The sequence below is a fragment of the Protopterus annectens genome, chromosome 12.part0 (assembly GCF_019279795.1).
Source record: "Protopterus annectens isolate FY-2018-M chromosome 12.part0, PAN1.0, whole genome shotgun sequence".
NCBI lineage: Eukaryota > Metazoa > Chordata > Ceratodontiformes > Protopteridae > Protopterus > Protopterus annectens.
Genome location: NC_056746.1, coordinates 1,385,636,206 through 1,385,655,461, shown reverse-complemented (window position 1 = coordinate 1,385,655,461; position 19,256 = coordinate 1,385,636,206). Strand labels below are relative to the sequence as shown.

The 19,256-nt window shown below is 45.2% G+C and overlaps 1 protein-coding gene across 1 annotated transcript in view; it reads right to left on the bottom strand.

The window, feature by feature from the left end:
• Positions 1-19,256, bottom strand: part of CSNK2A1 (casein kinase 2 alpha 1) — a 1,738,971-nt gene that overhangs the window by 784,117 nt on the left and 935,598 nt on the right. The gene's annotated exons all lie outside the window — the stretch shown is intronic.

Genomic DNA, 19,256 nt, shown 5'->3' with positions numbered 1-19,256 from the left:
CAAGTCAGGAGGCCTGAATATACCCTCAGAAGCCTGTGCCTGCACAGTGGCTCCGGACCCATCTAAGGTAGAGACATCCGAAGGTTCCACAGTCGAAGAAGAATCTCGCGGCATACTTGACTCCGAATGGGTCTCCGTAGACACCTGCGAATCTGAAGTAGCGGGTATCAGGGGCTGTGAAAGCGCCAGAGTACCGGCGAATTGGCGACTAGCTTAGGAGAAGCATAGTCGGCAGCTTTGGACCTATGCGGTCTATCTCTGTCTTTATCTTTGCGTTTTTTCAGAATGTCGGTAATCGTGTGGCTTACCAAAGCCATTTCTGGATAACTGAACCAAGTACCAAAATATTTAGATACGTAAATAAAGTGACGACGAATAGTATGAGGTTTGAATAAGGCACAAAACCAACAGTGAGATACGATGTAGTCTGGGCCTAAGCAAGGAATGCAGTACAAATGAAAATCTTTATGAGGTATTTGGTTTCCACAAGAAATACAATTGTTAACTTTTACTGACATCAGTTTAGAGCAAGAAAAAGGATCCCCAATGGGGTACTTAGCTTAGTTGAAGACTTCGGATCTGAAACTCGAGTCGGACGACCGGCACTTGCGAACTGTTTCTGCTTCAGGCACCGCACAGCAAGAAAGACTGATGTAATGGCGTCGGCTGCATGACGTCATGGAAGATGAGACCGCAACCGACACAGGACCCGAAACTTTGATAATCAGGCCGACTGAGAGCTACGGTAAGCAGATAACCCAAATGTGATGACTGGAACAGTGAAACACGAAGAGCATCGTGGGATTCCTGGACTGAGACTGGGTAGTCGATGCCATCGGCTACTACTTTACAGTATTCATCTAAAAAAATAATCAGGTGAAGTAGAGCACGGTTTAAGAATGGATTTATACATGATGTGGGCACAGGTTTGAAGGTGAAAAGGGATGTGGTTGATGCATGCCAGCTGGGGAAGGTTAGGATTAGTTGTTGGGGAATCCTTGGTTATGGATACTATACTATGCTATCTACGAAACAAGAGTTGAATTCTATTGCAGTTTCAAATGAGTTACTGGGAGAGGGGTTAGGCTGAATTTATGGCCGGGATGGTATAGTTCTTTAAATGTCTGTGCAGAATCTTTTTCAGGGTTGTGCTCATTACTCTGAAAAGTTGTATTACAGTTTTTGACGCCCCACACAGAATTGTGAAGCATTCAAGTTTCAGATATTGGGTTTTATATTTGGACAGTCTTTCCATTCTCTGTCCTGCATTAGCATTCTACTCTTTTTGGCTAGCCAAACTGCATCATTTCTTTTTGGCATCTTCCTTCTAGGAGTGCCAGGTTATTTAGGATATTCAGTAAAGTTGTACCGAATGTATTTACAGTATCAGCTAAGGAAAGGATTTTTGGAAGTTCCAGTTAATAGATAATAGTAATGAACATTTCTGGGTTAAATTGGACGCACTGTTTTACAAACATGCTGTTTGAGTTAATGTGCGAGATTGTCTGATTGCATAGACTGGACGACAGATTACACACAAGGTTATTTTATACACTTCAATAAGTCTACTGAATGCAAATACCTATGACCGAATGAAAGCTAAAAAAAATTAGTTAACATACTTGAAACCATGGCGGAGGGTGAAGAATTATGTAATGAGAATCAAGAGTGGCGGCTACGGAAAGTGTTCTGCACTAGACAGACACGGAAAAAGGGGAAATGTGACTTGTGGCACATTTCAACACTGCTGAGAAGGTATAAGAAATCTACAAGTTGCTGGAGTTTTAGCAATAAAGAGTTTCTACATGATCATCAGATCACCATTACACTAATTAAGCAACAGAGGCAAAACAATGGAATAACTAAATGGTCAGCAAAAAGTATGGCCCAAATTGGCAGTAGACATGGATAAGGTTCATACAACAATGACAATGAATACTGGACAGACAGGAAAGACAGAATCTGATGGAGTTTATGAAAGCTCAGATGGTGCAATAGACCAGCTTTACAAAATCACCACCAGGAACGGACTTTTGGTATATTCCTTATTGCAGTTGTAACTTCTAGGGACTCCTGGGCAGCTCAACTCTCAAAGGTCTATACCTCTCCCCCCAACTTTAGTACGACTTGACACCCCCCCAATAAAAACAGCACGTTGGTAGAATAAAAAGGGGGACCGATGGTCACTGCCAGCTTCAGCTTTTTTTTTTTTCCTCAGGCTTAGCAAAGGAATCAGCACAAGTCTCAGAGTACAAGTTGACCTGAATGACAAATCCCCAGGGATAAAGTTTTCACCTAGATGACTCCAAGCTGCCTCTCAGTGCTACAACTGTCCACAGTAAAAGAAGTGCCTGGGGAGGGAACAGAAAGGAATGTTGAGGTACAATTAGTTTAGCATACACCAACCCAACCCCAGCATACCACTGCTCAAAAAAGAGGGGTTTATGGATGGGTATATGGGACTGCAACAGCAAATACGATCACTTATGGCAAGATCAAAACACAAATGCACTGTTCATCACAATATTCACTGCGGCACTCAACTTCTGGACCGACTACCAAACCTCAATCAATGGGTGGGTGGCTGGCCTAACAGGGGTTCACAAATGCAGAGAAACTACAGCAAAAGCAGCCCTTGACCTATAAGGGATATATACATTTTAACATTTTTAGTAAGCATGAACTGATTACCTGGTTAACACTTTCAAAGATGAAATGAGCGTTAACCCCTTCAGAGGAATGCAAGGGTAGCTCCAATGGCCTTAGTAAGATGGGCTTTAACATGCCTAAATAGAGTAACAAACACAACAGTGCGATAGCCATTTGTTTTCCCTTCCTGCTCCTGGCAAATCGGTCTGTTTTTTTTTTTTTTTTTAAATGCGTCTACGCACATCCAGGGAGGGTAAAACATGTTCCCTTTGTTCTGTGGAGCTGGGAAGAAAAAAAAATAGGAAGGTGAACAGACTGATTAACAGATAATTCTGTCACCACCTTACACCTGAAAGGATCGGTACGTATGGTAACGCCAGTCATTGTGGAAAATAAAGGTTCACAGCAACTCTAAAACCCTTATAGCAGAAGTAACCATCACAAATAAAAATACAGTCTTCCTAAATGGGTATACAAGGGGAGCAACAGCAGTTGGCTGAAAAGGTAATAACTGAGCTTCTCCAAGATGTACTTTAAGCCACCTCAGATGCAGCACACCCTTTCAAACAAAACTGAATGGCAAATGGGTGCATAAATGGGTCCCAAAGGCAGGAAAGATGAAATAGATGACAAATTACCTTCAAAGAGGCAGAGAATAATCCTGAGAGGTCTAACAGGTATGCAAAAAAGAGGAAATCTGTTTTAAACTTAGGTGCAAATCTCTGTTGGATTATCATCCAAGAATCTTTCCCATTTTGCTAGGCAAGGATTTTTTTTTTATTTCTTACTTCTAGCCTTCAATTTTAAGCACATCCTCTGAAAATGTGCTTAAAGGTGATGACTGCTTAATCATTCATTCTTTAAGCATTAGAGTCTTCAGGCTGGTGTACAGTAGGAGCCTTAATCGGAGTCAAAGGGTCCACACAATTGTGTAGCAGTAATAATTTTGATCCTGCCAACCTCAGCAGTAGGGAGGATCCATCCTGCCTGAGAGTTTTTGCTTTTCTTCCTTTCCCTACTGCAAAACCCTGTGAATCAGAGGAGGAAATGTACAGAGACCAGTCCTACCCATTTGGAGAAGGCATCTGTTACACAGGCTTCTAGAGATGCGGTCCTGGTGCAACTTCCAGAAGGCTCATTTCTCTAGAAAAGCAGGAGCGACTACTTCTGGCATACACTACCTGGGGATCAAATCCAGGAAGACGCCCTTGTTTAACACCCACTCACGCAGAGGGGTCGTGTTCAGTTCATCTTTTGTACTTTTATTCCTCCTGAAATTGCTCCCCAAGCAAAGTCTGAGGGATCTGTGATGACTGCTTTGGAGCAGGGAAGGAGAAGGAAGACCTGGATTTAAGGACATCTGTTGTCTTCAAATAAATATAGTTGTGTAAAATCTTACCATAACCATAGATGTCCTTCTCTTCCATGTTGCAGTATTCTTGTTGTGGGATTTTCCACCTCAGGCGACCCGTACATTGGCTCCTATACAAAAGCTTCAGCTTGGCTTTTGCAGCTGCATGGGATGCCACATGTTGGGCCATAAACCAGGGTCCTTAAATGTGATGTCTGCACACACAGACCCTCAAAGCCCAGCAGAGGTAGTATAAGGCCCAGCAGGAGTAGATGTCAGGTATAGGGCCATAAGGCCCTTATGTGGTTTTCATAGGCCCAGGTGCAGGGTATAGGGTACCAGGAGCCTAAAGATATGATGTACTGGTTAAGAGAAAAGAAGGGGGTTTTGGTGGGTGGGAAAGAATACTGCAACAAGGAAGAGAAGGACATCTATAGTTATGATAAGATTTTACACAACTATCCTAGACCTAGTCATTATCAACATGGGAAACAGGTATTCCACACCAGAGGTCAATTCCTCGTTGGTCAGATCCGACCACAAGCTAATCAGCCTAGACATCCACATCCCACTCCCAGCCCCAATTAGGGAAACCATCGTAAAAAACTTCTCAAAAGCCAACTTCACACTTCTTAAGACAGAAGTGGCAAATTTCATGACACCCATGCAGACGGACAATAGAGGTATGACTGCAGAATCCTACACAAATGCACTTTATAAGCACTTACACGAGTGCATGGATCATGCTATCCCTAATAGAACCAAGAGGTTATCCTCCAAAAAAAGGAAACCAATCTGGTGGTCCTCTGCCATAAACAAACTCTACAACAGAAGAAAGAAACTGTTGCAAAAAGGAGTAAAATCCCATGACTGGAGGAACTCCCTGGTCAACCTCAGTAAGAAGCTGAGATCCCTCATAAAATCCGCCAAAGCTAGTTACGAAAACAAAATTGCCACTGACTCTAAAGACAACCACAAAGCATTCTATAGCTATGTCAAGAATCTAAATGTGAACACTCATATCTGCTCTGAGTTGCAGCATAATGGCACTAAATATACAGAACCAACTGATATTGCCAACATCCTAGCAGATACTTTCAGTGCTAACTTTACCCCCCTCTCACCCCCAAGAGGGCCCATCTCTATACCGGAAGAATGCAAAGTTCCTATAATCACGGCTGCACAGGTAAAAAACACACTCTCCAAAGCCAAGAACACAGCATCCATGGGACCTGACAATATCCCAGGCTGCGTTCTACATGAACTACAGAATGAACTGGCACCCTACCTAAGCACCATGTTCAATAACAGCCTCACCTCAGGCTTTGTACCCACTGAATGGCGCACCGCGACAGTTATCCCACACTCCACAAAGGGGGAGCCACGACGGACCCCAGGAACTACCGCCCCATTAGCCTGACGAGCCTGGTCTGCAAGGCCATGGAAAGTATCATTGTGGAACTCAAACAAAGACATTGGTAATCTCCAAACTCTGGACCCTACTCAGTTTGGATTTGTAAAAGGCAGATCATGTCTCCTAAACCTGATTGACTTCTTTGAAGCAGTCACCAAAACCACAGATGAGGGTAAAATGGTTCACACAGCTTATCTAGATCTCACCAAGGCTTTCAACACCATCCCCCACTCTGGAATTATAGATAAGCTCACTAAACTAGGTATAAATCCCTATGTCACAAGATGGGTTGCCAACTGGCTCACGGACAGAATCCACACTGTGAAAGTAGCGGATTCCAAATCCGACATCAGACCAGTGACAAGTGGAGTACCACAGGGTTCAGTCCTGGGTCCTCTCCTGTTTGGTATCTACTTCTCTGCAGTGCAGGCCAACACAGGTAGTCTTTGGCTAACAAAGTTTGCAGATGACTGCAAACTAGGAGTCATAATCGAAACTCCTAACGATGTGGACAAACTACAAAAGGGCCTCACTGAGACAGATACCTGGTGTCAAAGCCATGGCCTGAAGCTCAATGCCAAAAAGTGTATTGTCATCCCCTTTGGTAAAAACTCTGTACCCATGAACTACCACATAGCTGGTAGTCTACTTAATGCCGAAAATGTGATGAGACCTTGGGACACAGGTGAACAGTAGTCTCTCCTTTGATAATCACATCGCCACAGTGGTCAGGAAATCCTTCTAATGTGGCTCATCTCATCACAAAAGGATTCTCATCCGGAAAAAAAGAGGTCATTGTTCCTCTCTACTCATCACTCATTAGACCCATTATAGAGTACAACGCCCCTTTTGGTATGTACCTCACAAGACATCTACAACAACTGGAAAGACCACAGAAATACCTCAGAAAGAGGATTACTGGCCTCAAACAGATGTCCTATGCAGACAGTCTCAAAAAACTACAGCTTTACTCCATCGCATATCGCCTACACAGGGGTGATCTCTGCCTAACATACAAAGCTATGTCAAACCCAAAGCTGTTGGACATGCTCCACTTAAAGAAATCCCAATCCCTCCGAGCTACACGCTCTAGGGACCTTAACCTTATCACCACAATAAACAGAACATGCTGGAGGGATAGATTCCTGTCCCAGAGACTTCCCATACTCTGGAACAGACTACCTATGTCAAACAGAGCTCCTCATTAGCACTCAAGAAAAATCTTGATGATTGGATGGGAAATGGGAAATTCACCCTGGGGATCACTTCTGTGGCTCTGCTCGACAGGGGCACAGGAAAATAATTTTCTTGGGTGGCGAAAGCCAGGGTACATTTTTTGGCTAGGCTTGTATGGGCCCTAGGGCCGATAGCCTAGTACCTACCTATGAACCTATGTCCTTCTATTCCTATGCTGCAGTGTTCTTGTTGTGGGAGAGTACCACAGCTCAGTTGGAAGGAAGGTCAGGGTGATTCTAACTGTAAAAGTTCAAAGTACCTCTTCTGAGTTTCAGACATTTCAGAGGTGTCTCATTTGAAATATTCTTTCATTCTGGTGATGGTCTCGCCAAATGTAATATCCTCGGGAGGAGTCTCTCTCAATTGATTCTTCGTCTGGGGAGTAGTACTCCTGAGGTGAAGCAATTTGAGAGGTGTAAGAAATGGATTTCTCAGAGGAGGAGTAATAGGTGTCTTGCTCTTCTTCCCTGTCCTGAGAGGCTGGAGGAGGGATAGAAGAGGCAGAAGCAGGTCTAGGGCTTAGCAGTGGCAGAGTAGAGTGAGATGAAGATGAAGCTGAAGGCCGAAGGGCCATAAAGGCCTGCATCAAGGAGGAAGTGACGGTCTGCCAGTCAGGTAGGCCTTCTTTGGTCATGGTCAAATATTTTGTTTCTTTTTGGATGGTGTGGATGTAGGTGTAGGCCTGGAGTCTGACGATCTAACCCTAGTAGCATCCGGAGGAGGGATCCCGGTTGGAAGCTCTGCTAAGTCTAGTTCCCCCTCAACCTCGACTGTAAATCGGGGTCTGGGCTGGCTCTGGGGACATGCCAGTCGTTGGCTGCAAAACTACTTCCACTAAAGTCGCTGGTTCTTCCGAGCACCCCTCAACTCCTAATTCTGAAGATGTTGGGGCATCCGGTAGCAGGCAGAAGTAGAAGGCCTAGGAAACTTGGCCTTCTTACGCAGAGATTCTGTCGAGGCCTCTGAGGCGGGATCCGTCCTAAGGGCTAATAGTTTAAGCCGTTGGTTCTCCAAGTAAAGATTAAAATGGCTGCGGAGGGTATTGGGTACAAATGACTGGCAAATGGAACAGGCATTGTGGTCACGCTCCTGGCCTAAGCAAAAATGCAGCAGTCATGCAAGTCTTTATGGGGAATCTGGCACCCACATTGTCATTTACCCTTTTTTGCTGACCGGCTATGGCTAGCAACAACAAAAGTACAGTTCTGTACACTTACCATAAATGTAGACGTTAGAGTGTATTCAGTGTTGCAGTCATCACATTTGGGTTATCCCTGCCAGGGTAGCCCTCAGCTGGCCCAAATACCAGAGGCTTAGTATTTCTGCATCGGTTGCTGTCTCTTTAGGACTGACGTTAGGTCATCGGTAGTATAACATAAGGCAGCTGATGCCATTACATCAGTTTTTCTTGCCCTAACCTGTCAGGAGCCCCCAAGTAAGAGCCAGGTTCTGGTGGAAGAGCCCCACCAGTAGAAAGTAAATACCAACATGTCCCTTGTAAGGAAAGAGAAGAAAGGGGGCTGGAGTGTGGGAAACCAGGACTGCAACAGTGAATACACTAACTACATTTATGTAAGTGTACACAACTGTACTATGTTCGTGTTTCACTGTTGCAGTCATCACAATTGGGTCAATTCCCAAACCTGAGGAAATGTGTGGAGGCAGTCAAGGATACTAGGGGCTGGCTAGGATGCCCCGCAAGACTGCAAAGGCAAACCCTGACCTGGATTTGGAAAAGGGAGGCAGATGGTAATGTTTGGTAAAAGTGTGAACAGATGTCCAGGTGGCAGCCTCCAGGATGTCCCTGGTGGGGACCCCTCTGAGGAAAGCTGCAGAGGTGGAGGCTGCTCTGGTGGAGTGAGTCCTGACCCCCTTGGGGAGAGGCTTTCCATGTTGTTTGTAGCAGAAATGGATGCAGTGTGCTATCCATTTGGAAATGGTTTGTTTGGAGATGTCTTTGCCTTTTGCCCCTGTAGCAAAGCTAACCAACAATTGACACGACTTTCTAAATGATTTAATCCTGTCTAGATAGAATCTGAGCTGTCTGTGCACATCTAGAGTGTGCAGGATCCTTTTCCGAAAAAGGCTGGCAAATGAGTGAATTGGCTGAAAGCCACACTGGACACCACGTTGGGCATGAAGGATGGGTTAGTTCTGAGGGATATCCTGTCAGCATGGAAGATGAAAGGTTCCACAGCCATGAGCACTTGCAGCTCAGAGACTCTTCTGGCTGAAGTGATGGCCTGAAGGAAAGTGGTCTTCCAGGAGAGAAATTTTCAAAAGGGGGCAGGGTAAGCAACACAAAGTTAAGGTCCCAAGATGGGGTTGGTGCTCTTCTGGGTGGCCCCAAGTTGCTAGCCCCTCTTAGGAACTGTTTGATCAAAGGATGTGAGAAAAGGGGCAGCACAGTGGGGAAATGAGCAGAGAGCGCAGAGGCATGAATTTTTATAGTGGAGAAAGAGAGGCCACTGTGTAGTAGGTCAGCTAAGTAATCCACGATGAGAGGGAGGGAGGGCTGTGCCGTACTGGATCCCTTAGCCTGGGATCCAGGTGCAGAACCTTTTCCATTTGTCAGCATAAGACTTTCTAGTGCTAGGACGTCTGGCCTCATGTATAACATGTAGAACCTGTTTACTGAGGTTGGCAGACTGATTCAGGGTTAGGGAATAAGTCAAGCTGCCAAATTGAGTGTCTGCAATTGAGGATGCATGAATTCCCCTTCTCTCTGGGTCAGGAGGTTTAGAATCAGAGGAAGATGCCAAGATGGCAGTGGGGAGTACCAGTGCTGGCAAGGCCAGTCAGGAGCTATAAGAATTGCCCTTGGGTTTTCCTCCTTTATTTTGAGCAGTGCCCTGGGGACGAGAGGTAGTCGAGGAAAGGCATAGACTGATAGGATTGACCCAGGGGAAGGACAGGGCATCCACTTTCCAAGTCATGCAGTGATGCTCCCTGGTGCAAAATTTGCTGAGCTGACGGTTGGTGTGGTAGGCAAAGAAGTCTACCTTCTGGGTGCCCCATTTCTGAGTTATTAGGGTGAAGGTTCTCCTGTTGAGCTGCCGCTCATGTGGGTCCAGAAGATTTCTGCTTAATTGGACTGCTAGAGAGTTGAGAGAATCTGGTAGGAATTGTGCTAACGGGTGCAGTTGCATGGCAGAGGCTGTGTGACAAAGGGTCATAGTCAGCCTGCATAGAGGGAAGGAGCGAGTCCCTCCCTGCTTGTTGATATATCACATCACAGTGGTGTTGTCTGTTTTGATCAGGAGAGCCCCTGGGGAGAGAAAGGACTTGAAAGCTATCAAGGCGTGCAGGATAACCATCTCTTTTTGGTTGATGTGCACTGGGATTTGCTGCGGGCTCCACTGGCCCAGTATGCACCTTCTGTCCAGGTGTGCACCCCAAGCATAGTGTGAGGAGTCTGTGGTGAGGGTCTGGGCAGTGGGGGGTGGTGAGAACGGTAGTCCCTTGTTGTGGGAGCATGCTGTTGCCCCCCAAAGAAAATCTTTTCTGAGGCAAGGAATTATAGGTATACGAGTCTCCAGGTCTTGAGTGTTGACACCAAAGGCTTTTTAGGTACCACTGAAGTTTCCTCATATGCAGTCTGGCATATGGAATGAGTAGTATGCAAGACGTCATGAACCCCAGTGCTTCTAGGATCTTCTTTGCAGATAATGGAGGTCTGGTGGCTAGTTGAGGAAAGTAGGCTGTCAGGAAAATTTGTTTTTCTGGTGTAAGAAATGCCATCTGGGATGCTGTGTCCAGGCTTGCTCCCAGGACGATAATCCTTTGGGTGGGCACCTGTTTGGATTTATTTTCATTGATTGTGTACCCTAGAGAGGTTAGCAGGGTCTTTACAAAGGCCAGGTGCTTGAGCAGCTTTTCCTGGCTGTCTGCCTGAATAAGGAGTCTAAGTATGGGTAAAGCTGGATATTCCTTTGTCTGCAAAAGGCAATGGCCGGAGCCAGACATTTAGTGATAACTCTGGGAGCAGTAGATAAGCCAAAGGAAAGCGCAGATAACTGAAAGTGTTGAGATCCTGCCCTGAAACGGAGAGAATTCCTGCATGATTCCCTGATAGGAATGTGGAGGTAGGCCTCTTTTAGATCTAGGGTGGCTAGCCATACGTCCTTGGAGAGCATGGGTAACAGCTGCTGGAGGGTAAGCATTTTGAATTTTGGGATCACCAAAAAGGTGTTCAGAATGGATAGATAGAGGATGGGGTGCCAGGTGTCCTCTTTTCTGTGCACCAGAAAAAGTATGGAGTAGAAACCCTGGCCTATCTGTTCTGCAGGAACATGCTCTACTGCCCTCATAGAAAGCAGGGAAAGGATTTGCTTTTAAGCCTCTTCCCACTGGTTTGGTGGTAGATTTGGGAACCCTTTTGGGGTTGGAAGGGTGTGGAAGGAAAATCTGTATCCCTGAGACACTATGTTGAGAACCCAGTGGTCATTGGTAATGGTGGCCCAGGTCTTGCATGAAAGAGTTTTCCTCCTAGGCGTAAATGAAGGTGGGCAGAGGGAGGGGGTGGGGAAGTGAGTCATTGTGAGTTCTTACCATAAGGGGGTGGCTTAGAACTCCCTGGTTTTGAAGTGGAGGTAGTCCACTGCTTAGATCTCTGCATTCCCTGTGGCTGCTGTCTAGGGGGTCTGGTTCCCCAAGGCCAGGGCTGGACTGCCTTAGTGGGAAGCAAGAAAGGACCAGTGCTTGGTGGGACATTGCCTGCTGAACCTGGGTTGCTGAACCTGTAAAAAAATCCTTAACTGTCTGCATAGATTTTGCTTTTTCGTCCACCTTTTTAAGACCTTATCTGTCTTGGTGCCAAACAAGCTGTCTTTGTGCAAAGGGGGCATCCAACAATTTAGATTTGACATGATTTGGCAGGGGCTGTTCCTTAAGCCATGCATGCCTTCTAATGACAGATCCAGTAATTGCTGCCCTGCAAGAAGCTTCTAGGGCGTGAAAACCACAGTGCAAGATGTGTTTAGTTACTTGACTTGCAGAATGCATTAACTCTTGTAACTCTTTGGATTCTGCACAAGCAGGAAAGGAAGAAATTTTTTGTTTGAGGAGTTCCAGGGTATGTTGCTGAAATTTTAGCATATGGAACTGACAATTTAGTGCCCTGCCCTGATAAAAAGAGTAGCTGAGGTGTACACTTTTTTACCATATGTAGTGCTCGGGAATCCCTGAGGGGGTGGGATTCTTAGCAGAGGTTGCTTTAATCCCTTTAGGCCCTTCAGAAATTACCTCAAGGTCAGCAGTAGGATTTTTAAAAGGAAATTTGTGCGAATCAAGGACTCTAGTACCTGTCTGGTTTTCTGGGTGCAGGAGGAAGGGTGTCAGGAGTCAAGCTGGATTCCAGGAAAACATCCTCCCCAACATCCAGGACTGGGGGGATGGCCAAGGTTCTGTGCTATGGAAGATCTAAGAATTCCCAGAGTCTCTTTTTAAACTGAGGGTAGTCTTCACTCTCCCACTGGAAATGCTCCTGTAAGGTATGAAGGATTTCCCCAAAGGAAAAATCCTCTGGGGAAGAGGCTGAAGGGATGGAATCCTCTGCACCAGAATCCTCATAAGTAGAGAGGGGTTGCATGTCTTCATATTCAGATGCATCAGTCTCATCAGACAAAACTACAAGGGACAGATCTCTTCCTTTTGGAGGGGCTAGCTTGGCTTCCGCTCATCAGCATAAGGTCTTCCACCATTTTAAGCATTTGAGACTGAGGCAAGGAAGCACTTGCTGAGATTGGGTCGGTTTCTTGGGTGTGGTTTGTACCATGGGCTGAAGTAACTCGGCAGTTTTCAAAAGAACGGCAGTGATGAAAGCAGACATCACTTTGTGTTGAGAATCAGTAGTGCAAAGGACTTGCTCAGAAGCCAGTGCCTGCTCAGTGGCTCTGGACCCATCCAAGGTAGAGACTACCGCAGGATCCTTAGTCAAAGAAAAGTTTTGCGGCATACCAGACTCCAAAAGGGTCTCAGTAGTGGCCTGTGAATCCACAGAAGCGGGCATCAGGGGCTGCGAAAGCACCTCACTGAGGACCGGAGAACTGACGGACTAGCTTAACGGAAGCGTCGTTGGTAGGTTTGGACCTGTGCGGTCTGTCTCTGTCTTTATCTTAACATTTTTTTTGGAAGATCTACTGTCGGATGGCTTACCGAAACCATATCAGAATTCGAGGACTGTAAGCAAAAATATCTAGCTATAATAAGGGCCAGACAACAGATAGTTCTGGGGTTGAACAAAGCACGGAAGCGACAACGGGGGATGTCATGGTCTGGGCCTACACAACTGACGCAGTAAGAATGAAAGTCTCAGTGTGGTATTTGCTTTCCACAGGCGAGACAAGTGTTAACTTTTTCTGACATCAGTTAGTGCAAGAAAAAAGGATCCGCAACAAGGTACTTGGCTTTAGAACACTTCAACTTCAATTCGGAAGACGAAACTCAGGTAGCGGCCGACCGGCACTCGTGCAAACTGCTTCTGCTTTGGGCTCCATAGCAAGAAACACTGACGTAATGGCGTCGACTGCCTTACTTTATACTACTGATGACCTGGCGTCAGTCCTAAAGCAACAGCAACCGATGCAGAAATACTAAGCCTCTGGAATTCGGGCTGGCCTGGGCTACCCTGGCAGGGATAACCCAAGTGTGATGGCTGCAACAGTGAAACAAGAACATCCAAGCTTTAGCAAGATAAGTAGAAGAAAAACCTAAACGGGGCACACGATGCATCGGTCTGCGGCTGAAAAGTTCTGATGTGTGTGTGTGCAGACGTCACATTTAAGGACCCTGGTTTATGGCCCTACATGTGACATCCCATGCAGCTGCAACTGCCAAACTGAAGCTTTTGTACAGAAGCCGATGTACAGGTCGCTTGAGATGGAAAATCCCACAACAAGAATACTGCAACAAAGGAATAGAAGGACACCTGGTCTTCTGACAAACCAAGCACTGGGATTTGAAAAGATAAAGGGTGTTGGTGCTGAGACCAAAGATAATTCAAATAGCACCGTATCCTTCTTGTGTGGAGTCTTGCCAATGGTATCATGAGAATTCACAAATGTCATGAGACCCAAAACCCTGGGGTACTCCCTTGCAGTGAATGAAATGTGATTGGAAACCCTTAAACATTTCTAGCTATAAATCTCCGTTTTTCTTCATATGGAAGAAAAGCTCTTTGAGCAGAGGTGTCTATCACTCCAGGAACACAAACCTGTGTGAAGGAGTCAAGAAAAACTTTTGAATGTTCTCTTGGAACCCTTGCTTGTGTAAGAGTTCTTTCAGAGAGACATTCTTACACTTTGAAAAAGACTCTGCAAAGATAAGCAGGTTGTCTTAATATGGAAAAATATGGATACCTTGAAGCCTGCAATGAGCTATACACTTTGTGAATACACCTGGAGAAGTGGACTGTCAAAAGTGTAAGGTAAGAACTGATGCGGTTCTGTACATCTGGACTATATTAAGAAATGCCTAAAGTCTTGATGAATAGGAATGTTATAAGCATCTTTTAATCTAGTGCTACCAGGAAACTTGAAAGAGGAGGAGGGGGTAACAGGCTGTGAAGTGACATTTTGAATTTGGGCATCAAACAGGTTTTGAAAACACTGACCTAGTACTGGCCTACAAGCATTTTCCTTCTTTTGTACTAGGAACATTCATGAATAAAAACCCTTCCCCACCCAGGAAAGAGAAGCTGGCTCTATTACTCTTGGAAAAACATGTGATGAAGAACCAGTGGAAAGAACAGTCTGATCTAGAGAATGAAGAAAGTACAGTTGTGTACACGTACCATAAATGTACATGTACAAGTGTATTCACTGCTGCAGTATTCATAAAGTACAGTTGTGTACACTTACCATAAATGTACATGTACAAGTGTATTCACTGCTGCAGTCATCACATTTGGGGTTATATGCTTGCAGTAGCCCTCAGTCGGCCTGATTATCAAAGTCTTGGGTCCTGCGTCGGTTGCTGTCTCATCTTCCATGACGTCAGGTCGTCAGGAGTATAAAGCATGCAGCTGACACCATTACATCAGTTTTCCTTCCCCCCAGATGTCAGGTGCCCCCCTAATTGGAAGCAATTAAATATATATACAAGGTTATACCTCCAACAAAAAAGCAAATATACTAAAAAGCTTTTAAGCATAGTAAAATAAAATAGAGATATAGAAAGAAGTCAGGGAGCTGGAGGGAGGGTAACTAGGACTGCAACAATGAATACACTCGAACATCTACATTTATGGTAAGTGTACACAACTGTACTATGTTCTTCGTGTTTCACTGTTGCAGTCATCACATTTGGGTAGATTCCCAAAGCTAAGGATGGCAGGAGAACTTTAGATGGCATTAGTACCAGCTAGAAGGCCCTGCAATACTGCAGTGGCAAAACCAGCTCTGGATTTAGAGAAAATAGGCAAATGGTAATGCTTGGTGAAAGTATGTACAGAACTCCAGGTAGCAGCTTCTAGGATGTCCCTGGTATGGACACCTCTGAGAAAGGCTGTAGAGGTAGATGCAGCCCTGGTAGAATGTGGTCTTATCCCCTGTGGGATAGGTTTTCCATGGTGCTTATAGCAGAAATGAATGCAATAGCCTATCCATTTAGAAAAGGTTTGCTTTGAAATGGCCTTCTCCTCTGCTCCTGCAGCAAATGCCACCAGCAGCTGTTCAGATTTCTTGAGAAGTTTAGTTCTGTCCAAGTAATATCCAAGTTGTCTGTGCACGTCTGAGTGAAGTATACGTTCCCCTTTGTTCTGTGGATTAGAAAAGAAGGTTGGCAAATGAATGAACTGATGAAGAGCCACACTGGATACCACCTTGGGCATGAAGGGATTGGTCCTGAGGGACACCCTGTCCGCAAGAAAGATGAAAGGCTCCACTGCCATGAGGGCCTGTAATTCAGACACCCTTCTTGCTGAAGTGATGGCTAAAAGGAAGGCTGTTTTCCAAGAAAGGAATTTCAATTCTGCACTTGCAGCTGGCTAAAAAAGAGGCAGAGTGAGTTTTTCCAATACACAGTTAAGGTCCCAGGCTGGAGTTTGGTTTCTCCTGGGTGGTCTAAGTTTTTTGCCCCTCTGAGGAACTGCTTGAGCAGTGGATGAGAGAAGAGGGGTGGTGCTGTGCTGTAATGAGCTGAAATGACTGAGGCATGAATTTTGATGGAGGAAAAGGAAAGGTCCTTGTGAAGCGTCTCCGTTAAGTATTGAAGAATCTGAGGTAAATTGGGCACTGCTGTGCACATCCCCTGAGCTTGGTTCCAGGAACAGAATCTTTTTCATTTTTTAGCATAAGATTTTCTAGTACTAGGCTTCCTTGCCTCCAGAATGACATCCAACACTTGTTTACTGAGGGATGGTAACAGAGAGCTCAGGTAATTAGCCATTCTGCCAGGTTCTGAGTTTGAAACGGAGGGTGCAGTATGTGGCCCTCCTGCTGGGACAGCAGGGTAGGAATCTGGAGAAGGTGCCATGGAGCCAGCAGTGACACTGCGCAAGAGGGGGTACCAGTGTTGGCTTGGCCAGTGTGGTGCAATCAGTATCATCCTTGGTTTGTCCTGTTTGATCTTTAATAGTACCTTGGAGAGAAGAGGCAGAGGAGGAAAGGCATAAACCGATACATTTTCCCAGGTGAAGGACAGGGCATCCACTTTAAAATCTTGTTTGTGGGGAGTCCTTGTGCAGAATTTGTCCAATTGGTAGTTCTGAGGGGAGGCAAACAGGTCTATATCTGAGCTCCCCCATTTGTTTATCAACATGTTGAATGTCTTTGCTTCCAGTTTCCACTTGTGTGGGTCCATGAGATTTCTGCTTAGTTCGTCTGCCAGTCTATTTAGATTTCCTGGCAGGAATTGAGCCTGTAGGTGCAGTTGGTAGCTCAAGGCTGAGCTCCACAGCGCTATGGCTAATCTGCAGAGAGGGTATGCGTGAGTTCCCCTCTGCTTATGTACCACATAACAGTGGTGTTGTCAGTCTTTACCATTAAATTGTCCTGGAAGAAGGTGGTCCTTGAAGGCTGTCAGAGAGCATACTGAACAGCTAACATTTCTTTTTGATTGATATGCAGGTGCATTTGACTTGGGTTCCATTTGCCCTGAATGCCCCACCCTGCCAAGTGAGCCCCCCCATGCATAGTCTGATGCGTCTGTTAGGGTGTGGGCGGCAGGGGGTAGAGTGAATGGCAGTCCCTTGTTTGGGTGGCAGGCCTTTGCCCACCAAAGGAACTCTAACTGTAGGCAAGGTATGACAGGAATCATTGCTTATAGATCCTGAGAATGTTGACACCATAAGCCTTTTATATACCACTGTAGTTTCCTCATATGCAGTCTTGCATATGGAATTAGGAATTATGCAGGAGGCCATGAACCCCAAGGCTTGCAGTACTTGTCTTGCAGATATAGCAGGGTCTTTGTGGCCATTAGTTTGAAGTAAGCTGTCAAATGAACTTGTTTCTCTAGCGTGAGGAAAGCCATCTGGTAAGTTGTGTTCAAGCTTGCTCCCAGGAATACAATTTGTTGGCGGGGTACAAGGTGCGACTTATTAGCACCTTTTGTACAAACGCCAGATGATTCAAAAGTAAGCCCTGGCTTTCTGCCTGAATTAGACAATCATCCAGGTATGGGTATATTTAAATATTTCTTTGCCTGCAAAATGCAATGACTGGAGCTAGGCACTTTGTGAATACCCTGGATGCAGTAGATAAGCCAAAGGGCAGTGCAGAGAATTGATAGTGCATGTAGCCTGCTTAGAAGCATAGGTATCTTCTGCAAGATTCCCTGATTGGGATGTGCAGGTAGGCTTCTATCAAATCTAGTGTTGCCAACCAGGCATCCTTGCCGAGCATAGGAAGCAACTGAAGAGTTAGCATCTTAAATTTTGGGATCACCAAAAAAAAGTGTTTAGGATAGAGATCTCCAGGACAGGACGCCAGGAGATGTCTCTCTTCTGGGCACCAGGAAAAGTCTTGAGTAGAAACTTTGTTCCCTTTCCTCTTCTGGGACAGTTTGAATAGCCCTTATATACTTGAGAGAACTTGCTTTTGAGCCTCTGCCCAATGATTTGGGGGGTAGATCTGGCCAACCGTTTGGGGTTGGCAAAGTGTGGAAGTGGAATCTGTACCCTTGGGAAACTATTTAAATCCCATTTGTCCTGGGTAATGAGTTCTCAGTTTTTTTTTTTGCCTGCATAGCGATTTTCCCCCCTAAAGGAGCAGTCAGTTGAGAAGGGCTTGGAAGTTTTAAAATTAAGTCACAGAAAGATTACCATGGGGGGGGGGGGGTCTTACTACTCCCTGCTTTGGAAGTGGGAGCCGCCCACTGCTTAGTCCTGTGCGTACCTTGCGACTGAAGCCGGGGTGTTCTGCCGGTTCTGAGTTTGGACTGAGAAGGCCTGGAAGAGGCAGGAAAGGACCAATTCTTAGAGGGCCAATGCCTACTAAATCTTGGAGGCTGTACTTGCAGTAAATCTTTAACAGTTTGCATAGATTTAGCATTTTCCTCCATCTTTTTAAGTACTACTTCTGCATTGTTGCCAAACAGGCAGTCCTGGTTTAAGGGAGCATCCAGCAATTTAGCTTTAACATGACCTGGCAGAGATTGCTCCTTAAGCCTAGCATGCCTTCTAAGTATAGACCAAGTGACAGCAGCCCTGCAAGATGCCTCTAGTGAATCAAAACCGCATTGCAAAGTATGCTTTCCAACTTGTTCATCAGAATACATTAAATCCTGCAAATCCTTATTTTCAGCACAGTCAGGAATCCGCATAATTTTCTGTTTAAGCAATCCAATAATATGCTGCTGATACTTTAACATATGAAACTGGCAGTTTAAGGCCCTAATGGTCAAGGCTGCAGAAGTGTATACCTTCTTACCCCATCTATCCAGTGCCCTGGAATCTCTATCAGAGGGGGTAGGATTTTTGGCAGTAGTAGCCTTAATGCCCTTGGGTCCCTGTGAAATGATCTCAGGATCCGCAGTAGGATTTTTAAAGAGGAAAGTAAAGTTGTGTACACTTACCATAAATGTAGATGTTAGAGTGTATTCACTGTTGCAGTCATTACATATGGGTAATCTGCTGGCAGGTTGCCCTCAGTCGGCCTGAATTCCAAAGTCTTGGGTCCTGCGTCGGTTGCTGTCTTCTCTTCCATGACGTCAGGGGTATAAAACATGCAGCCGACGCCTTTTTCTTTAGATTTTCTTGCCCCCAAAAAGGTAGCAATATTATATATATATATATATATATATATATATATATATATATATATATATATATATATATATATATGTGTATACATGCATCACTATAAACTTTACCTTCATCTACAAGCAAATACACCACATAGGTTGTAGAAGATAAAGAAGGAAAGATAAACTGTAGAATGACAGGGCGATGGCGGGAGGGTAACCTGGACTGCAACAGTGAATACACTCGAACATCTACATTTAAGGTAAGTGTACACAACTCTGCATCAGAATCCTCATGCAAAGTTTCCCCAAAAGAGAAATCCTCAGGGGGAGAAGCTGAAGGAATGGATTCCTCAGCATCAGAATCCTCATAAGGAGGGAAAGAATATTCCTGGACAGAAGAAGAAACTGAAGAAACAGAAG